Source organism: Delphinapterus leucas, chromosome X (assembly GCF_059928025.1).
Source record: "Delphinapterus leucas isolate spDelLeu-1000000601 "Yukka" chromosome X, BTC_Dleu_Yukka2, whole genome shotgun sequence".
Lineage (NCBI taxonomy): Eukaryota > Metazoa > Chordata > Mammalia > Artiodactyla > Monodontidae > Delphinapterus > Delphinapterus leucas.
In genome coordinates this window covers 59,027,593-59,049,607 of record NC_143150.1, presented here as the reverse complement: position 1 = coordinate 59,049,607, position 22,015 = coordinate 59,027,593, and the positions used below count along the sequence as shown (strand labels likewise).

Sequence of the window (22,015 nt, the reverse complement as noted above, 5' to 3'; positions counted from 1 at the left end):
AGGTACAAAATAACAGAATGAAATCACTTGTGTTGTTCATCTTGATTTTTGGAGACTGGTACTTGAAAATATGGTATTTGAACATTTTCAAAGTAAAACAAAGTTATTTTCATTTTTATGTTTTAAGATTCTTTAACATGTAGTTTTTCTAACATGTAGAACTTTTCACATGTGTATTAGCTAAGTTTGAAACATTTGTTCTATATTGTTGAAGGATTTTTGAATGTTGTTATTTACAGCCAATTGTACATCTGTGACTGACTTTGATGATTGTCCAGGGAATATAACACATTTCTGTCCAGAGAATATTGTTTGTGCATGCAAAGATGGAGAGCCTTTTTGCAAGTAAGTGGTTATGTATGCTGTAAAAGCAAAGTACAATATACTGTAAGTAATAATGCACTTTGTTTTTGTTTGTTATATTCAACAATGCAACACTTCTTTTAAAATAATATTTTAATCAGAAATAACCCCTACACATATAGCACAGTTATTGTAGATTCCCTAAAACAGTTTAATTTACTGTTCTAAAAACAATATAATAAAATTTAAAAGATTAACTGAGACACTTTTATTAACTTTAAGAGATTAGCATCATTCAAAAGAGCTTTCCTCAGACAGACTTTTAATAGATTAGTTATATATACTCATGAATAAACTATTTTGCTGTTCTAAAGAAGAACTTAAGGTGTGCCTCATGTTATGAAATAGCAATAAACCTGACATGTTATGTGTAAATAAAGTTTTTTTGTAAATCAAGAAATATCTTAAATGTACTGTGGTTCCCCCTCTTTGTTTCCAGGTTTGCTTTTTATAAAAGTATGTATTCTTTGATATGAATTTAGGCAGATTTTCTACTTTGCTCTAATCAAAAATATGAGAGTATTTGAGCAAAAACTAGAAGGAGACCTAGGAAAAAACATAACACAAGAATAAGAAAGCATTCATAAGTGAGAGAAAGAGAGGATAGGTGGGGACGGGGCAATAGTGAAAGGTTTTCCTGGGTCCCTGCCTCTTAAACTGATAGTAAGAAAACCAGGGGTAGGCAAAGGGACCTGAGGTTTGAGAGAATTTTGTGTTTGGAGAAATGTGACTAGTTTGCACACCATGCTCTGGATATACTGAATAACAGTATTTGCAGTTCTTCAAGTGCACTATTTTCTCTCTCACCTTTGGATGTTGACATATACTACAACTTCTCCCTATTACTGTTCATTCACCCTCCCTCCTCTCATCACAGCTCTTCTTCCCCTGGTGAATTCCTACTTAACCTTCAAGAGTAAGCTCCATCATATTTCTAACATAGCACTTAAACTACTGTACTGCAATTTCTGGGTGTCTTTCCTCTCAATTTTATTTTTTTAAAACATCTTTATTGGAGTATAATTGCTTTACATTGTTGTGTTAGTTTCTGCTGTATAACAAAGTGAATCAGCTATATGTATACATATATCCCCATATCCCCTCCCTCTTGCACCTCCCTCCCACCCTCCCTGTCCCACCCCTCTAGGTCATCACAAAGCACCCAGCTGACCTCCCTGTGCTATGTGGTTGCTTCCCACTAGCTATCTATTTTACATTTGGTCATATATATATGTCCATGCCACTCTCTCACTTCGTCCCAGCTTATCCTTCCCCCTTCCCATGTCCTCAAGTCCATTCTCTACATCTGTGTCTTTATTCCTGTCCTGCCCCTAGGTTCATCAGAACCTTTTTTTTTTTTAAGATTCCATATATATGTGTTAGCATATGGTATTTGTTTTTCTCTTTCTGACTTACTTCACTCTGTATGACAGACTCTAGGTCCATCCACCTCCCTACAAATAACTCAATTTCGTTCCTTTTTATGGCTGAGTAATATTCCATTATATATATGTGCCACATCTTCTTTATCCATTCATCTGTCGATGGACACTTAGGTTGCTTCCATGTCCTGGCTATTTTAAATAGTGCTGCAACAAACATTGGGGTACATGACTCTTTTTGAGTTATGGCTTTCTCAGGGTCTATGCCCAGTAGTGGGATTGCTGGGTCATATGGTAGTTCTATTTTTAGTTTTTTAAGGAACCTCCATACGGTTCTCCATAGTGGCTGTAACAATTTACATTCCCACCAACAGTGTAAGAGGGTTCCCTTTTCTCCACACCCTCTCCAGCATTTATTGTTTGTAGATTTTTTTTTTTTTTTTTTTTTTTTTGCGGTACACGGGCCTCTCACTGTTGTGGCCTCTCCCTTTGCGGAGCACACTCTCCGGATGTGCAGGCTCAGCGGCCATGGCTCATGGGCCCAGCTGCTCCACGGCATGTGGGGTCCTCCCAGACTGGGGAAAAAACCCATGTCCCCTGCATCGGCAGGTGGGCTCCCAACCACTGCGCCACCAGGGAAGCCCTGTTTGTAGATTTTTTGATGATGGTCATTCTGACCGGTGTGAGGTGAAACCTCATTGTGCTTTTGATTTGCACTTCTCTAATGATAAGTGATGTTGAGCATCCTTTCATGTGTTTGTTGGCAATCTGTATATCTTCTTTGGAGAAATGTCTATTTAGGTCTTCTGCCCATTTTTGAATTGGGTTTTTTGTTTTTTGATATTTGGCTGCATGAGCTGCTTGTATATTTTGGAGATTAATCCTTTGTCAGTTGCTTCACTTGCAAATATTTTCTCCCATTCTGGGGGTTCTCTTTGCGTCTTGTTTATGGTTTCCTTTGCTGTGCAAAAGCTTTGAAGTGTCATTAGGTCCCATTTGTTTATTTTTGTTTTTATTTCCATTTCTCTAGGAGGTGTGTCAAAAAGGATCTTGCTGTGTTCCTTTTGTCATAGAGTGTTCTGCCTATGAATGTAGGGTGTATGTTTCCTTTTTGAAAGCTCCACAAGAACAAAAATTTAGTTTCCTTTTTGAAAGCTCCACAAGAACAAAAATTTAGTTTTATTTATCTCCAGCACCTAGCACAATGCCTGTCATATAGAAGACGTTCTGCAAGGGTTTGTTGAATGAATCAGTAATTCAATAGTGCAAAATATTGGAAAAATATTGAAAAAGATAAAAAGTGATTTTAAAAATCCATTGGATTTAGCATTTAGGAGTTGTTGGTTATAATCTTTGAGAATATTCCAAGACTGAGATGAGAATACAAACCAGATTGCAAAATTACATCCAAGGAGTAGGAAGTAAATGTAATACGGCAATGAAGAAACATATATAAGTCATCTGACAATTTTAATGTTATTTGTAAACTCTTAGTTGGAGGAATTCTGGAGGCATGTAATCAAAATTTTGGCTAAAAGCTAATTACTTTTTACCTGTCTTCCTAATCCTTATTATAATTATGTACCTCATTTCTTTTACAAGTCTTTACAATTGTTAATTGCCACATCACATTGACATTATGCCTATTTTAAAGTTTTTCTCCACCAAGTTGATTCAAACAAATTACTTCAACCTATTTTACTGGTAGATCTCAATGTGGAGCATAACTGCTCTGGACTTGGTGTGCCTGTGTATATATGTATCTGTCAGGTTCTTTGAATGTCTACCTAATGACAAGGGATCATTTTTATTACTAAATATATTAGCACCACACAGTTTGAGTCAGTTATTTTGACATTGCTAATCAGAGTTAGGCACTAACAAATTATAATTGAACGTATCAAATTAAATGGTATGATCATTATTTTTAAGTTCTTAGAACATTTTAATGGCATTGCTGAAATTGTCAGGATATATATACCATCACCACCACCCACACCCCTCCAGGCAGATTTCTGTCACACACACACGTACATGCACAGATGTTCCAAATATTTCATTCAAATAATGAATGAACAAAAGCCAAATTTAAAATATGTTTAAAGATAAACAATTTAAGAAAATTGGCCGAACTAAGAACACATGCCTGATACACACTTTTTAATTTTTCAGTCATGTTTTGTTTAAAAGAACTACATTTTACATTGATTCAAATAGAATAAAGCTTATTTAAGATCATTTTATATTTTTAAAAAATTCTATTATGGGCTTCCCGGTGGCACAGTGGTTGAGAGTCCGCCTGCCAATTCAGGGGACACGGGTTCGTGCCCTGGTCCGGGAAGATCCCACATGCCGCAGAGTGGCTGGGCCCGTGAGCCATGGCCGCTGAGCCTGCGCATCCGGAGCCTGTGCTCCGCAACGGGAGAGGCCACAACAGTGAGAGGCCCGCCTACCGCAAAAAAAAAAAAAAAAAAAATTCAATTAACTCTGACCCCCTATGTCCATCACTCATCAAAATGAGAATCAATACCTCAGTATATTTAAACAGGATGCAAATCTTTTTTTGGTATTGCTGTTTTATTGAGGTATAATTGCTCTACAAAAATTGCACACATTAAATGTTTATATCTGGATGAGTTTGAACGTATGCATACACCAGTGATATCATCATCACAACCAAGGCACTAAACATATCCATCAACTCCAAAAATGTTCTTGTGTTCTTTTGTGGTATCTTTACTTTCTTCCTTGCTTGCTTCCCCCTCACCCCACCTTTTGTTTCTTTGTTTAATAAGAACACAACACGAGATCTATCCTCTTAAAATATTTTAACTCTTTCTTAAAAACATCTTGTAACTTCTCACTCTGTGTATCCATTCTTTTCCTGAGTTCTTGGATCATCTTTACAATCATCACTCTGAACTCTTTCTCGTGTACATTGCCTATCTCCATGTCACTTAGTTGTTCTTCTGGAGTTTTATCTTGTTCCTTCATCTGGAACATATTCCTTTGCTGTCTCATTTTTTATAAATTCTATTTGTGTTTTTATGTATGTAGTAAGTTAATTATGTTTCTCGATCTTGGAGAATTGGCCCTCTGTAGGGGATGTCCTATGTGTCCAAGCAGTACACTCTCCTCTTGTCACCCAAGGGTCAGGGACCAGCTGGTCCCAGGATCAGTTCTGACCCATGTTTGCAGACTCAGTTCCACAGGCTCTGATATGACAGTTTTCTTGCTCCTGGTGTCTGCCCCCTGGTGGGTGGATCTGGGTCTTGACCCTCTGGTGGGCAGGGCTGTGTCAAGGGAAGTGTCTAGAGGTAGTTGTGGGGTGAGGAATTCTTTGGGCTGCCTCTCTGCTGAAAAGCGGGTCTTTGTTCCCACCCTGTTGGTTGTTTGGCCTGAGGTGTCCCAGCTGGAGCCTACAAGCTGTTAGGTGGGGCCAAGTCTTGGTGCTAATGACTTGAGCAAGGGTCTTGCTGTCAACCCCCAGCAAGAGTTCATATAGATGAACAGTCCCCGATATGTCCACCACTTCTTATGACCCCAGAGAGAGCCACCGCTGCCCCTAACCTCCCCAGGAGACCCTCCAAGACCAGCAGGTAGGTCAGGCCAAGGCTCCTATGAAGTCAGTGCTTTTGCCTGTGTCTCAGTGTGTGATAGACCTTGTGTGCACCCTCTAAGAGTGGAGTCTTTGTTTCCCCCAGTCCTGTGGAGCTCCTGCAATGAAGCCCCACTAACCTTCAAAGCTAAATGCTCTGGGGGCTGTTCCTCCTGATGCTGGACCCCTAAGCTGGGGAGCCTGATGTGGTGCTCAGAGCTCTCACTCCTGTGGAAGAACTTCTGCAATATCATTATTCTCCAGTTTGTGAGTTGCCCACCCAGGTTGTATGGGATTTGATTATATCCCAAGTGCACCCTTCCTACTATTTTGTTGTGGTCTTCTTTATGTCTTTGGATGTATTAACAGAATATCTTTTTTGGTAGGTTCCAATCTTTTTAATCGATGATTGTTCAGCAGTTAGTTGTGATTTTGGTGTGTTTGTGAGAGGAGGTGAGCTCAAGGTCCTTCTTCTCCACCACCTTGTCTCCAATCCCCTATCCTCTTAATATATTTTAAAGTGCACAATTCCGTATTGTAAACTATATGTACTATGTTGTACAACAGACTCTAGAACTTACTCATCATGCACAACTGAAACTTCATACCCATTGAGAAATAATTCCCTATTTCCGCCCCCAGCCCCTGAAAACCACTATTCTATTCTCTGCTTCTATGAGTTTGACTATTTTTACTTGGAACAGTTAATGTATCTCTCAACCAATATTCACATTTCTCACATACTTACTGGTTTCTGAGGAAAAAGAAATCTAAACTATATTTTAAGTGTATTTTTATATAACGGCTTTATTTTCCATTTATGATAGAAAAAAATTACATACCTCCCAGGATTGCTATGAGAATTAAGTAAGATAAAATACTTAAAATTCCTCATAAAGTAACTGGTTCAGAAATGTGCTCCCGCAAAGTCAGTTCATTTCTTCTCCCTAGCCACTATGATGTTAAGCTCAATGGTCAATTCTCAGCCTTCATCTTACTTTACCCAACAGCAGCAATTAACACAGTTGATAAATCTCTCTTCCTTGAATTTTCACTTAGCTTCCAGGATATCCCTCTCTCCTGTTTTTATTTTTTTTCTTCTGCTTCACTGCCCACTTCTGAATTACTTTTGCTAATCTCTTCTCTTGTCCCCACCTACTTAATGTTGGAGTGTCTGAGGACTTAGTCCTTCATCTTCTTTATCTGTACCTCCTCCCTTGGTGATCTCATCCAGTCTCATGTCTTTAAATACCATCCAACTGGGAAAATTCATACCTCCAGACTTAGAGGTATAACTGCCTACTCAACATTTCTACTTGGATATCTAATACTCCTTTCAAAATCAGCAAGTACAAAACTGAACTCCCCAACTCCCATCACTCCCACCCCAAAATGTTCTTTCTACACAGTCTTTCCCATCTCAGTTGATGGCAACGCCATCCTTTCATTTGCTTAGGCCAAAAAACTTAAAGTCATCCTTCAGTCCTCTTTTTCTTGCACACTCTCCTTCTTGTCTATCAGGAAATCCTGCTGGTTCTACCTTTTAAAAGATAAGCAGAAATCAACCATCTTTTATCCTCACCCCCACTGTTATCTTTCTGGTCTAAACTACTCTGGTCATCTCTTACCTGGACTACTGAACAGCTTTGTGACCTTTCTCCCTGCTTCTACCTTTGTCCCCTATAGTCTGTTTTTCAATACTGTAGAAAACAGAGCGATCCGTGTAAAACAACCTAGATCATGTCACTCCTCAAAATCCTGTAACTATTCCTCATTTCACTCAGTATAAAAGTTAAAGTCCTTACAATGACCTATAAGGACTTTTGTGATCTGGTCTCCTTCTTTCTTTGGCCTTATCTTCTACCCTACTCCCTTACTCTGCTTCAGCCACACTGATTTTCCTGTGATCCTCAGACATGTAGGCACATTCCATCCTGCTTTAGAACCTTTGTACTTGCTGTTCCTGCTTCTTGGAATGCTCTTCTCCCCAAATAAACCTGTGTCTAACGCCCTCACCTCCTTCAGTCTTTCTTCAAATATTATCTTCTCAATAAGGCCTGCCCTTTAGCAACCTATTATATCACTGCAACCTGTCCCACTATCCTGCCCTCCCCAAATTGCTAATCCCCCTTACCCTGCTCTACTTTTTCTTTATTCCTTAGCACTTATCACCTTTAAACATTCTAGATAATTTACTAATGATGCTTATTTTTGTTGTCTGTCTTCCTTTCCTACATTTTAAGATGCTTGAGAACATGGATCTTTGTTTTATTTACTGGTCTATCTCAAATGCCTGGCACAGTACTTGGTACATGGTACGAACCCAATAAATGTTGTTGAATAAATGAATGAATTGTTACTGTTTTATATATAATTCCTTTTGTGACTCAGTCCTAAATTAAACAAGAAATACACTCTTGAAAAAGTCTTTTTTTCTAGGAAGAATTCTGTGAGAGTTTATAAGACATATTTTTCAAACATAGTTTAACTTGCTTAAATGAATTACATTATATTACATATTAGAAGCCATGTCCCATTGAGTAGATTACTACCTATTTGAAGCTGGTAGCTGCACTTTATTATAGAAGCCTAGAGTATCAGAGCTATAAAAGATTATAGTAATCATCTAATCAATCCCTTCATGTCATCCATGACAGTCCCCAATGTATTGGAACAATACAAACCAGGTTTAGTTTACTTAGGATCTGACATTCACTGTTAAACTGGGTAATCCTTTATCAATTCTACAGGAGATAATGACGTAATCTCTAAAGACACTACATGAACTAACCTCACCATTAGTCACTCTAATTGAGGATGGTGAGAAGTCACATTTTTCCTTTCCACAAACCTATAGACATTTCTATGTGGGTGTGTGCTATGCCAGTTCAATCTAGGCACCAGAGAACCACACTCAGGTTATCTGGCAAAGTGTCAGGTTTTATAAAAACACAAGAAGTTTATGTATGAGTCATTTATTTCTTTAAAATAGAGGAGGAAGATCTGGAGTCATGGGAAAGATGGAAACAGGCAGATTTTGCTGGCAGACAGTCTATTCTCACCTTCTCATGTTTCTTCTTGTATTTGCTGTCGAGTGGCATAGTCAGGCTGTTAACCTGCATTCATCACTGTAGGAGTTGGTCAAGGGAACACCCAGCTGCAGTTACAGAACTAGTAGATTAGGCCACTTCAAACTCTTTTCATAGCAGTCATGAACTGAAGTAGCCAGAGTGAATAGAGGCATGAGCAATGGGCAAAATGTGGATAGTTTTAAAAGCAGTGTTGAGACAGCCATTCTGGGTGAGACTTTTTTTTTCACTTCTAAGTACCACATCTTCATTAGCCAATGGTTGGGAAATCCTGACCACCTTCTGCATGCTAATTCCATGTGTTCAAACCTGTACATTTTAGCATATTTGCTCAAGTGGAAAAATAGGACAATAGAAATCTCTTGAGGGCCTTAAAGGGAAAACTTATGGTTTAGTAACAATGAAAGATTGGATTCTTTCAGGGTAAACAATTTGTTTTTATTTCTTTAAGTTGTGAGCTTTTTCTATTATTATTATCTCTATCAAGATGTCCAAATTTCAGAGGTTGGTGGGGAAATTATTGGTACATGGGGACCAAATGTGACCAGCTCTGGAATACTCTGGACCTGATTTTAGTAGCAGCATTGCCTGGAATAGGACTGGCTTTACTAGTTGGTGTAACAATCCAGACTATCCACTACTGTAAAAAGAAGTCAAGGAATACAAATGATCACTGGTAAGAAATTTCTAAATACATCTGAGAATGATGGGAAATCGCTTGTGAGATCAGTAAATGATTCAAGAAATAATGGATATCATTTATCATGCATACAGCTGATATATTCTCTTCCATATTCATCAACATTTAATTAAATTAGAACAAAAGTCAGGATAACTAAATAAATTTTGTTCAGGATTTGGATACAACAAAAACTGTAAAGCCCCTTCCTCAGATAAAAACCAAGTGAGCCAAGTGTAATTCACTAAAGAATTGTCCTACTTCATTGCCTTCCTTCCACCAACGTGCTATTTGTATGCACCACACATACTGTCCTAAGAGTTGAGGTGGGGGAAGGGGGACAGCTGTACCAGTATCTCCTATTTACCCCAACCCCCAGCATCCAATAGGCTTGACTGTATTCTGACTCTGTCTTGGGCAAATCTCATCACTTCACTGGGCTTCAATTTTCTCAGCTGTAGAGATTGCTATAATCTGACCTACACATCTCACAGAGATGGTGAGATTGATACTGAAAACAACAATCATTTACAGACAGCTTATTATATGTATCAGGCTGAATTATAAATGTTTCATACCTATCGGCCCATGTAATCCTCACAAGAACCCTATAAAGTACAGATGAGATTACTAAGGCACAGAGAGATCAAATAACTTGGCTGAAGTTACAGGGCTAAGTCTATACCCAGGCAATCTGACTCCCAGGCTTAAACTCTTAATCCCCATGCTACACTAATGGACTCTAATGAGATAAAACAGTGCTCTGAAAGCTGTAAAGCCCTGTTGCATTCCTTTTGTTTTTTTGCTTAAAAGCAAATAATATCCTTTATATTTTGCACTGCCTCTAAATGATAGAAATATGAAAGGTAAATACCAGTAGGGTAAAATCTCACCAATTTTATATCAGTTAATTCAAATTAGCATCTACTTTAAAGTATCATTCTCCAGTGACAAGATAATGTTACCCTCTATGCAGTATGAAGAGAGTTTGAAATATTACTTTAAAATTGGAAGTGGCTTGTACTGTCAGCCTTACACTTCTAAGAATAGAATTAGGTTGGAAACCTCCTGAGATTTTAAAGAATCATTTTAATTAGAAATCATACCCATAAACAAGTCACCTTTTAAGTATTCTCCATAGTTTTCCTACTCCAAAGCTTTCTAGAACACTGGATTTGTATTCCAATCCTCTCTCTTCTACTAATTGTCTATGAGTTTGAGAGGATCACTTAGCCCCTGTTTCCTCCTTTATAAATGAAGAGTTGGGTATACATATCCTTCTCTATAGTTGTGAGAATCAAATGAAATAATTAATGGAAAACTGCATTGAGAAGCAAAAGCAAAACAAAAAGCTTGATTATAGATTAGAATAGTAGTAGTGTTTATAAGCATTTAGACTTATTTACAGGTTTTTTGGGTAAAGAATTAATCTGCCTTATTTTTCTTCAGTTAAAATATAATTTAGTTTGAGCTCCTTTTTTTCCCTTCTGCCATTCCCTCAATTGTGAATTGACAGAGTGTTTCTATATATACTCTGGAAGATTCCTTAGTGTAGTGGAAAATGTATGGACATAGAGCAAGACAGACTGGGATTCAAATCCCTGCCCTATAAATCACTGTGTGGCCTTGGGGAATTTCCTTAAAATTTCTCAGCCTCAGGTTTCTCATATGTAAAATGGAGTTAATAATACTTATCTTGCAAGCCTTACTCAAGTAAGATAATGTAATTTTTGTGAAATAAACTGATGTGTGAAATTTACTTTCAATTGCATTAAAAATATAATGGATTAATGGGTGGATAGAAGGATGGATAGATGGATAGATATATGCAAAAGCAAGTATAGTAAAGTGTTAATGATTAAATCGAGGTGGTAGATACATGGGCATTCACTATAAAATTCAATTTTGGTGTGTGTTTGAAAATTTTCCTAATAAAGTGTTGGGAAAAATCAGATAATGTAAAGTAAAACACTTTGAGCATGGAAAATACTCAACAAATGGTAGCCAATATTATTGCATTCTCTCGGGTACATATAATAATGGAGTCTTAAGATGGGAACATTCATTCTGTGTTGTCAAAAATGAGTTTATTTTAAAAAGTGATTTATAACCAATTAAGCTACTTCTCTATCCTAACTATATATATATATATATTTTTTTTAATTTACTGTGCCAGAGAACAGAGGAGTTTATCAGGACTCCAACCTCGGCATAATTCTGCACATGCTTTTGATACTGCTATGAGACCTTCTCAACCTGATCAAGGCCAGGTAAACACTGAAATTCATTTGTAAGGTAAACTAAGTTTACAGAAGACACCAAAGAGAGGAATGCCTTAGAGAAACAAAAAGAACTTTGGGAGATTAAAGAAGTAGTCAGAGACAACAAAATGAAGTGTGATCAGAAGATCAAATTGTACAAATATGGGATTGTTGATGACAAGTTATTTATCAGTGGAGTACAGGCCAGGCCTGGGGCAAATTACACTGGGAGTGCTCTCTCCTTCTTTTCTCCAGCATTTGTTTCCAGGTAAAATCAAGTTAAAACATATATCAAAGGCAGCCTTGGGGAAAGTTAAAACACATATCAAAGGGGAAAAGGAAGCCACTAAAAGAGGGCTAGAAAGATATGGGTAACAGGACACGGATTAGAGCTATGTGGCTTTTTTTTTTTTGAATTAGCTGAAAATCTCTTCTTATCTAACAATATGTTCTCAGTAGCACAGATCCTCTGAAACAGAAGACTTGTGTGGATCTCTTCAATTCATTGTACCTTAGGAATAGCTCTGAAGTAAGAGGTCTGGATGTCATACCCAACCACAAGTATCAGAAGCAGCAGCAATGCTTTTATTGTTTTAAATCAAACAAATCGCTAGTAAGACACTGCAGCATCATCTTTTTGTTATGGTATTTTAGTCCTAGAATATGCCCAATTATGATCTCTGTATTTTAAGGAAGACCTACTTTGAGACTAAAGAACACAAGCCTCAGTATAATTCTACATATATTCCTGATATGGTACCTTCTCAATAGTATCAAGGCCAGTTAAAATTAAAACTCATGAAAAGGTTAAGATAAAAAGCTGATAAACGGTGGATGAGTGAATGATAGTGGTCATATATTTTCTATTAGAAGTCAGAACAGTTAAATATTGGAACTTAGAGAATGAGGATAGGACTTATGTGTTTCTGAATATATCTGTGTCTATCTATCTATCTAAAACATTTTTCAAAAACGAAGTTTAAGGTACTCTGGATGAATATACTATGGTGAATAATGTTGATGTTATGAAAGGCTAACTCTAGGGCTGTCAGATTGTTTTAGTTGTCACTTGTTCTCCTGAAGTGACCAATTATTTTGTAGATGAATCCTATGAGTTAGAAAAGCAAGCAGGGAGGTGGTGTTTTTCCTCTTCTAAGTATTCACTTATTCTTAGCCTCTGTAGTTACTTTGGCTACCCACCTATTTTTCAAATCTCCTTCTCTCCTTTCATCATCCCTTTTTTACTTAATGCTATACAAGCTCTAATAGTGGATAAAATTCAGGAGGAGGGCCAATATAATGCACATCGTTTAGGCTATATTCAATAAATGTTACTCTCCCTTTTCCTGGTCTCAGTCTTCCTATGGCTAAATGTCTGCTCCGTTCCTGTTACATCTATCTGAATACTTCCACTGTAGACACTTTCTCTTCATTGCTGTGAACATTTCCTAAATTTCCCTTTACTGAGGACAGCACAAGTGAACCACCATGCCTGGTCTCAATCTACCATATTCTTCTCTTCTTGAGGGTTTCCCAGAGTCTAGGGCATTAGGAAGTAGAAGTGGACTGCAGGTTAACAATTTAATAGAGGACTAAGAAACTTTTCAACTGAGTTAAACTTTTTAGAAGGGTGTCCAGATGCACTGTGCTCTGAGTGTACATTTAAAATATTGACTTTGGCGTGTGATGACTTTTCAGAAGCTAAGGCCCAGATCAGGTTTCCACAGACGTGAATAATGCTTTTTCATGCAAATTGATCACTATTTTCTTTATTCAGCTAACTCACACGCAGAGAACCAGGAATTAATAAGCAGAGCCTGAGTTCATTCTTGAATTTTCAACGTTAATCTTTTCTAATTGACTTAACAATTAGATTTGAGTGGGTGGAGGTAAGACTACCTATTTGCTACCTCTTCTTCACCTCCACCCACTTTTACTTTTAGCACAGAATAGCTTGTGGCTTTCAAAGCTGTTACAATCCTAGCATGAGCATATAATTAGAAGTCCCAATATATTCTGTGAATCTCTGGCAGGAAGGTGTGCTGCATAGTTTAGCCCTGTGAGAATTCACCATTGCTACTGTTGTTTTTTTTTAGTTATTGTTCTGATCATAAATATGTTTTTTAAGTTTATCTGCCTTTTAGTTTATCATGCCAGGTAATGATTCAGCCACATTCAGCCACAGGAGATAACATGCTTTAGCTACTTTCACCTGGTGAAAATATATGACAACTATGTCCAGAGGGGAAAAAAAACACCCTTACATTTGATAGAGACCCAGGTAACTGGCATAGTCTGAAGAGCAAAGAAATAAATACTGGTATGACTTAAAGAGCATATAATAAGTCATATAGTGGAGGCAACAAATACTGAGATGTGCTCACTGAAAAGGAAGAATACTTTGACTAAAAATAAGATCTTCTAAATTTGGCATTATAATCACAAACTTACCAAATTGCTGGATTTACTGTGTTTTCAAATAGAATGAATTGAAAGCAGGAGGAGATAATGAGCTAAGCTTTAAATGATCAATTTACCAAATCCAGGAGATTATTCTTCCTAGATAATAAATGAAAATAATATCCAATAATTAAAGTATTCTTTACTGATACCTGAGAATATTATATTATTTAAGTAATTTCTCACTAGAAGTTGTTAATATCATCTTCAAACAGTTAAACGTTATCAAGAACTCCACTGCAGATGGCACTGTGCAAATTGTGATAATCTCCAGACCGTTGCTACATTTTCAGTCTGCATTATCTTTGGATATGTACATTATTCTACCTTATCAGTAAACAATTAGTCACAGCTTTATGAATATTTGGATAGTTAAAACCTTATGTTGTGTCACTTATACAATTCATGAAATTAATTTGTCCATGACAACCAGTTATGTAAAGTGAACTGGAAATCAGCAAGGTAGAAATAATATCTTTTACTGAGATTAGTTTTTTTCAACAGTCCAATATTCTGCTTAGGAAAATAATATTAATTGGTTAGAAACACTAAAGGAATCTTAGTAATTGGAAGGGGAATATTATTTTGCAGCTTTTTTAACCTTTATTTTATTTTTTTTACTTTTTATTTTTATACAATTTTTAAAGGTTACTTTCCATTTACAGTTGTTGCAAAATATTGGCTATATTCCTCGTGTTGTACAATATATCCTTGAGCCTATCTGACACCCAATAGTTTGTACCTTCCACTCCCCTGCCCCTATAGTGCCCTTCCCTCTCCCTCTCCCCCGACTGGTAATCACTAGTTGTATTCTCTATATCTGTGAGTCTGCTTCTTTTATGTTATATTCACTAGTTTGTTGTACTTTTTAGATTCCACATATAAGTGATATCATACAGTATTTATCTTTCCCTGACTTATTTCACTAAGCATAATAACCTCCAAGTGCATCCATGCTGCTGCAAATGGCAAAACTTCATTCTTTTTTATGTCTGAGTAGTATTCCATTGTATATCTATACCACATCTTCTTCATCCATTCATCTGCTGATGGACACTTCGGTTGTTTCCTTGTTTTGGTTATTGTAAATAATGTTGCTATGAACATTGAGGTGTATGCACCTTTTTGAATCAGTGTTTCGAAGAAAAATATGTTCTGACTAAACTCCTAAGCTTCCTTAATCTTTGTTCCTATTTTTGTCATTTTATTTAAGGTTATCATGCACCCAAATTTTCTGGAATTTTTAAGATATGTTTTCAAAAACAATAAAATATCCACGCCACAGGGGAAAGTCACTGGATGAAATTCTACATATTTACCAACAGATGGCAGTGATCAACCATTAAGTGTATCTTCCTAGGCCGTTCTGGTTTGCTGAGGAAGAGCCTCCTCTGTAAAAATTCAAAAGCAGAAAACCTGTAGTTAAGCACTCAGGGCCAAATCATTGAGAGGACTTACCATCAGTATCAAATTATGGCGATTCTGATAAAATCTTAACTGATTTGTGTCACACTAACAGCATTGTAAAGCAAGCATCAATCAAGTGGAAAATAGGAAAATAGAAAACTGTAATGCTGAAGGATCACAACTATCATTTTTCTAAATTATACATATATGATGGAAATACGTATGCCAAAATATTAACAATACTTTTCTTTAGGTGGGAAACTATAGGTTAATTTTCCTTAATATATAAAAATTCTTCATAATCGTGAAGTAAAAGATCAACAATTCAATAAAAGAATGGACAAATTTGATGAACTGACAGTTCATTGAAAAGGAAATTCGAATAGCTCTTAAACATATAAAAATATGTTAACCTTCCTTCATTATTATGAAACATGACTGTAATTATACTGAAATACCATTTTTTGCCTATCATTTTAGTAAAGATCCAAAAGTTTGATAATATATTCTATTAGAAAGGCTCTGAGGAAAATGGCTGGTGGAAAGGCAGTTTGGCAATTACAAATTCATATATCATTTGACCTAGCAATATCACTTGGGGGAGTGAATATCCTGCAGATATATTCCCATAAGTGCAGACTGATATGTTTATAATATTTTTATTGCTACATGGATTACAATAGGAAAGGATTGGAAACCACACAAATGCCTATCAAGAGAGGCTAGTTAAATAATCTATAGTACATCCATACAATGGAACGCTATGGGACTTTACAAAAGACGAAGTGGATTATCTCTGTACTGATATGAAAAGATCTCCAAGACAGGTATAGTGAAAAACAAAAAATGGTGCAAAAAAGTGTGTATGGTGTGCTTCGTTTTGTATAAGAAAGAGGAGGAAGTAAGAATATATATTCATGTTGCTTATATGTATATAAAAAAACTTCGGATTAATACACAAGCAACTATAAAAATGATTACTGCTTAGGGGGTTGCGGGTGGAGACTGAATTGTTGGAGGTCGGGGTGAGAAAAAGAAATTCATTGTTTAAATTATTACTCATTCAAAAATTTTCAGAGTATTTTGCTTTTAATAATGGAAAAAATAAAACTTTAGTTAGTTAATTAGTTACAGCTGTTAGTAATATTGTGCCATTATTATTTTCCTGATTTTGATAATGTACTATAGCTATATAAGATGTAAACTTTAGAGGAAGCAGAGTCAAGGTAATATAGTAACTCACTGTGCAATTTTTGCAACTTGTCTGTAAGTCTAAAGTCATTTCAAAATAAAACGTTTTTAACAATAAACATTGGTTGAAAACCTCTTTGGTCCAAAGTCCTGCTGGAATGTGTAGGAAGACAGATGAACATCATTATGCCTGGTATCCAGGGATATGATAAAGATCCATGAAACAATGGACAAGACTAGGTCAGGTTCCTTTGCTATACCCTCTTTTTATTTTTTTAAATAAATTTATTTATTTTATTTATTTATTTTTTGCTGTGTTGGATCTTCGTTGCTGCATGCGGGCTTTCTCTAGTTGCGGTGAACGGGGGCTACTCTTCGTTGTGGTGTGCGGGCTTCTCATGGCAGTGGCTTCTCTTGTTGAGGAGCACGGGATCTAGGCGCGCGGGCTTCAGTAGTTGTGGCACCTGGGTTCAGTAGTTGTGGCTTGCGGGCTATAGAGCGCAGGCTCAGTAGTTGTGGCACACAAGCTTAGTTGCTCTGCAGCATGGGGTATCTTCCCAGACCAGGGTTCGAACCCACGTCCCCTGCATTGGCAGGCAGATTCTTAACCACTGCACCACCAGGGAAATCATGCTATACCCTCTTGCAGGAAGATGTTTCTTCCTTAGTAACATATCTTATTTTGCAACTATATTCTGGTTTGGGTGATTTTTTTTTTAATATCTTCTTCCCCACTAGGAGCAGGAAAATGTATGTACATATTGTACATGATAGGTGTCTTAAAGCATGTGTAGGGAATGTAAGTGGAAGAAAGATTATTTTTCTTTTGCCTAGTTCCGAAATTCAGAACCAAAACCAATGGTGGAGATTATGGTAGGCAAACTTCAATTCGATGTAATATATCTATTTTCTAACAGTTGGAGCAATCAATTAATTAAACAGATTGGTCCCGTGAGGGGAGCACTCCTCAAAACTGAAAATATTCCAAAAAAGGGTAGGATGAGACAGGAGTGACATCTTCAGGTGGAAGAATAGACTAGATAACAGATAAGATTCTATGATAGTCACTGCTAAGATTCTGTATCCTTTCTGACATATCACCCTTTAAATTTGCTTCAGCTTCCTTCGTATTTGAAGAATCAAAGGAGCTTTTGTTTATTGCTATCCTTCAACTCTGTGTTTTCAGTATGTTAAATGCCAAGGTTATTGTTTGAAGCTCATTTTCTAATAAGTAATATTTAGCTCATTGAAGCTTATCTGCTGAGTTCTACCCACTCACTCAGTCTTGCGAGATCTCCACGCAGATTATCCTTGTCAGCTTGGCAGTTCATTTTCAGGAAGGTCAGCATCAGATGTTAGTATGGAAGAAATTTTAGAGACCATCTATTCAATGACAGACACTTTAACGGCCTTTGGTGTGGAAACTTGTAAAAGTTTTTTGAAAGTTTAAATAAGTTATAACCATTTCAACCCCCTTACTCAAAATGCTCAAAAAACCCTAGTTGATTTTGTCAGTCATAATTTTCCTTTATAGAAATCATGATTGCTTTTACATAATAAGTTATGTTTTCTTAAGCATCTGATAATATTGCTGTTAATCTTCCACCTCACCCACAATGTAAGAATAAGAATTATTGGTCTATAGTTCTCAGGATTCTTATGGATTGGAGTCAGCATAGTGGCCATTTATAACAAAATGTAACACTTCGTGGTCATCTATTCCACGATTTCAATTTTGACTTTCTTCAAACTGTTCAAGAGATGCTCTTCAGCCCTTATGATTCTCCCACACCTAGTATTTTGACTAAGACTTGACAAGTGATTCTGAATAAATCTTTCTGCAATGAAAAAACTGTTCTATAAATCTGTGCTGTCCAATGTGTCAGCCACTAGCCACATATGGCTATAGTGGACTTGAAATTCAGCTAGTATGACTAAGGAGTGGGTTTATTTTATTTTAATTAATTTAAATTTAAATAACCAAATCTGACTAGTGGCTACCATATTGGATAGAACAGGTATAGACCACCCTACACATTTAAAGTAACTTTTCTCTGACACCTTTGATTCTTTTTAATCTACATTTTTTTAATGTATTTATTTGGCTGCATTGGGTCTTAAGTTGCAGTGAGTGGGCTCTTTGTTGCAGCATGCCAGCTTCTCTCTAGTTGTGGCATGTGGACTCCAGAGCACACGGGCTCAGTAGTTGCAGCACATAGGCTTAGTTGCCCTGTGGCATGTGAGATCTTAGTTCCCCGACCAGGGATCAAACTCCCGTCCCCTGCATTGGAAGGCAGATTCTTAACGACTGGACCAGCAGGGAAGTCCCCTTTGATTTACTAAACACTTTCAGGAAAGCTTTATTCTTAATTTCCCTCAGTAAAAACCAATAAAAATAATTCATGTAGTGTCTTCACTAATCTTATTGTTAATTCTAAAACTAGCTTTTTTGTCTGTTCTCTCATTTCCCTCTTTGGGTTATGGTGTAAAAATATCTGAGCTTGGAATCATATGATCAGAGCCTGAGAAATAGTTCTGTGATCTTTTTACATATAGAATTTATACAGTCTGAATCTGTTGAATCGTGGTAATCAAGCAGTTCAAATGATTTTTTTTTCCCCAATCAACCGTCCATTCAGTATCATTAAGACTTTACTGTGATTGAGGTACTCTGGGATATAAGTAAGGTAATGGAGTAGAGAACAACTAACATTTATTGAACACGTCCCATACACAAGGCATTTTTAAATCACAGAATGTCTGTAACATAGGATATCTATTTTAATCTTCATGACTGCCCCTGCATAGTCTTATTAATCCTATTTTTAATAACGAGGAAATCAACAATAAGATAGGTTAAGTGACTGTACATTTTTTCTGGGTTTTTTGGTACATTTAAAATGCATACCTCTCAAAATAAAACAAGGCTTCATTTTTTAAAAGTTCTAGACCTTTTAAATTTCTGGAAATTTCTAACCCTTACTCTATAATTGTAAAGAGAAAACAGACTACCACAGAATTCTAATAGTTTCTAATTTGTTCATCTAAAAAATACTATGACTCTACGAATGGTCTCTGGTATGTTTTAAGCATATTCTACCATTTAATATCTCTTTGGAAATAATTTTTTACCTTTCTTGAATGTAAAAAATGTAGTATGTAAAAAGATATTTGGGGCAGAGTTTCAAGATGGCAGAGGAGTAAGACATGGAGATCACCTTCCTCCCCACAAATACATCAAAAATACATCCACATGTGGAACAACTCCTACAGAACACCTACTGAACGCTGGCAGAAGACCTCAGACTTCCAAAAGGCAAGAAATTCCCCACGTACCTGTGTAGGGCAAAAGAAAGAAAGAAAAAACAGAGACAAAAGAATAGGGACAGGACCTGCACCTCTGGGAGGGAGCTGTGAAGGAGGAAAAGCTTCCACACACTAGGAAGCCCCTTCACTGGTGAAGACGGTGGGTGGGTGGGGGGGAAGCTTTGGGGCCACGGTGAAGAGCACAGCAACAGGGTTGTAGAGGGCAAAGCAGAGAGATTCCTGCACAGAGGATTGGTGCCGACCAGCTCTCACCAGCCTGAGAGGCTTGTCTGCTCACCCACCGGGGCAGGTGGTGGCTGAGAGCTGAGGCTTGGGCTTTGGAGGTCAGATCCCAAGCAGAGGACTGGGGGTGGCTGCGTGAGCACAGCCTGAAGGGGGCTAGTGTGCCACAGCTAGCCAGGAGGGAGTCTGGGAAAAAGTCTGGACCAGCCTAAGAGGCAAGAGACCACCGTTTTGGGGTGCACGATGAGAGGAGATTCAGAGCACTGCCTAAATGAGCTCCAGAGATGGGCACGAGCTGCAGCTATCAGCACAGACACTAGAGATGGGCATGAGATGCTAAGGCTGCTGCTGCAGGCACCAAGAAACCTGTGTGCAAGCACAGGTCACTATCCATACCTCCCCTCCAGGGAGCTTGTGCAGCCCCGCATTCCCAGGGTCCCGTGATCCAGGGACAACTTCCCCAGGAGAGCACACGGTACGCCTCAGGCTGTTGCAACGTCATGCTGGCCTTTGCTGCTGCAGGCTTGCCCCACAACTGTACCCTTCCCTCCCCTTGGCCTGAGTGACAGAGCTCCCTAATCAGCTGCTCCTTTAACCCTGTCTTGTCTGGGCAGGGAACAGATGCCCTCAGGAGACCTACATGCAGAGGCAGGGCCAAATACAAAGCTGAACCCCAGGAACTGTGTGAAGAAAGAAGAGAAAGGGAAATTTCTCCCAGAAGCCTCAGGAGCAGGGGATTAAATCTCCACAATCAACTTGATGTGCCCTGCATCTCTGGAATACCCAAATAGACAATGAATCTTACCAAAATTGAGGCAGTGGATTTTGGGAGCAACTGTTGACTTGGGGTTTGCTTTCTGCATCTAATGTGTTTCTGGTTTTAACTTTATCTCAGTTTAGTCTTTAGAGCTTATTATCATTGGTTGATTTGTTTACTGATTTGGTTGCTCTCTTCCTTTTTATATATATATATATTTTTTTCCTTTTTCTCCTTTTATGAGTGTGTATGTCTATGCATCTTTGTGTGATCTTCTCTGTATAACTTTGCTTTTACCATTTCTCCTAGGGTTCTGTGTCTCCGGTTTTCTTTTCTTTTTTTTGTACTATATTTTTTAGCACTTTTTATCATTGGTGGATTTGATTTTTGGTTTGGTTGCTCTCTTTCATTCTTTTTTATTTCTATTACTGTTTTATTTTTAATAATATTTTTATTTTTAAATTAATAACTTTTCTTTCTTTCTTTCTTTCCTCTTTCTTTCTTTCTTTCTTTCTTTTCTTTCTTTCTTTCTTTCTTCCTTTCTTTCTTTCTCTTTCTTTCCTTCCTTCCTTCCTTCTTTCCTTCCTTCCTTCTTTCTTTCTTTCTTTCTTTTCTTTCTTTCTTTCTTTCTTTCTTTCTTCCTTTCTTTCTCTTTCTTTCCTTCCTTCCTTCCTTCTTTCCTTTCTTCCTTCTTCTTTCTTTCTTTCTTTCTTTCTTTCTTTCTTTCTTTCTTTCTTTCTTTCTATCTCCCTTTTCTTCTGAGCCGTGTGGCTGACAGAGTCTTGGTGCTCCAGCCGGGTCTCAGGTCTGAGCCTCTAAGGTGGGAGAGCTGAGTTCAGGACACTGGTCCAACAGAGGCCTCCCGGCCCCACATAATATCAAATGGCAAAAGCTCTTTCAGAGATCTCCATCTCGACTCTAGGACCCAGCTCCACTCAATGACAAGCAAGCTACAGTGCAGGACACACTATGCCAAACAACTGGCAAGACAGGAACACAACCCCACCCATTAGTAGAGAGGCTGCCTAAAATCATAATAATTTCACAGACACCCCAAAACACACCACCGGATGCAGTCCTGCCCACCAGAAAGACAAGATCCAGCCTCATCCACCAGAACACAGGCACCAGTCCCCTCCACCAGGAAGCCTACACAACACACTGAACCAACGTTAGCCACTGGGGACAGACACCAAAAACAATGGGAAACACGAACCTGCAGCCTGCAGAAAGGAGACCTAAAACACAGTAAGATAAGCAAAATGAGAAGACAGAGAAA

General features: G+C 37.6%; 1 pseudogene across 1 annotated transcript in view; it reads left to right on the top strand.

Moving 5' to 3' along the window:
* The window catches only part of LOC149744255 (uncharacterized), an 85,495-nt pseudogene that overhangs the window by 32,772 nt on the left and 30,708 nt on the right, over positions 1-22,015 (top strand). Inside the window, exons 2-4 of the transcript XR_016391324.1 lie at positions 240-345; positions 8,920-9,108; positions 11,288-11,381. The product of XR_016391324.1 is annotated as an uncharacterized LOC149744255 (transcript). The remainder of the gene's footprint in view (positions 1-239; positions 346-8,919; positions 9,109-11,287; positions 11,382-22,015) is intronic.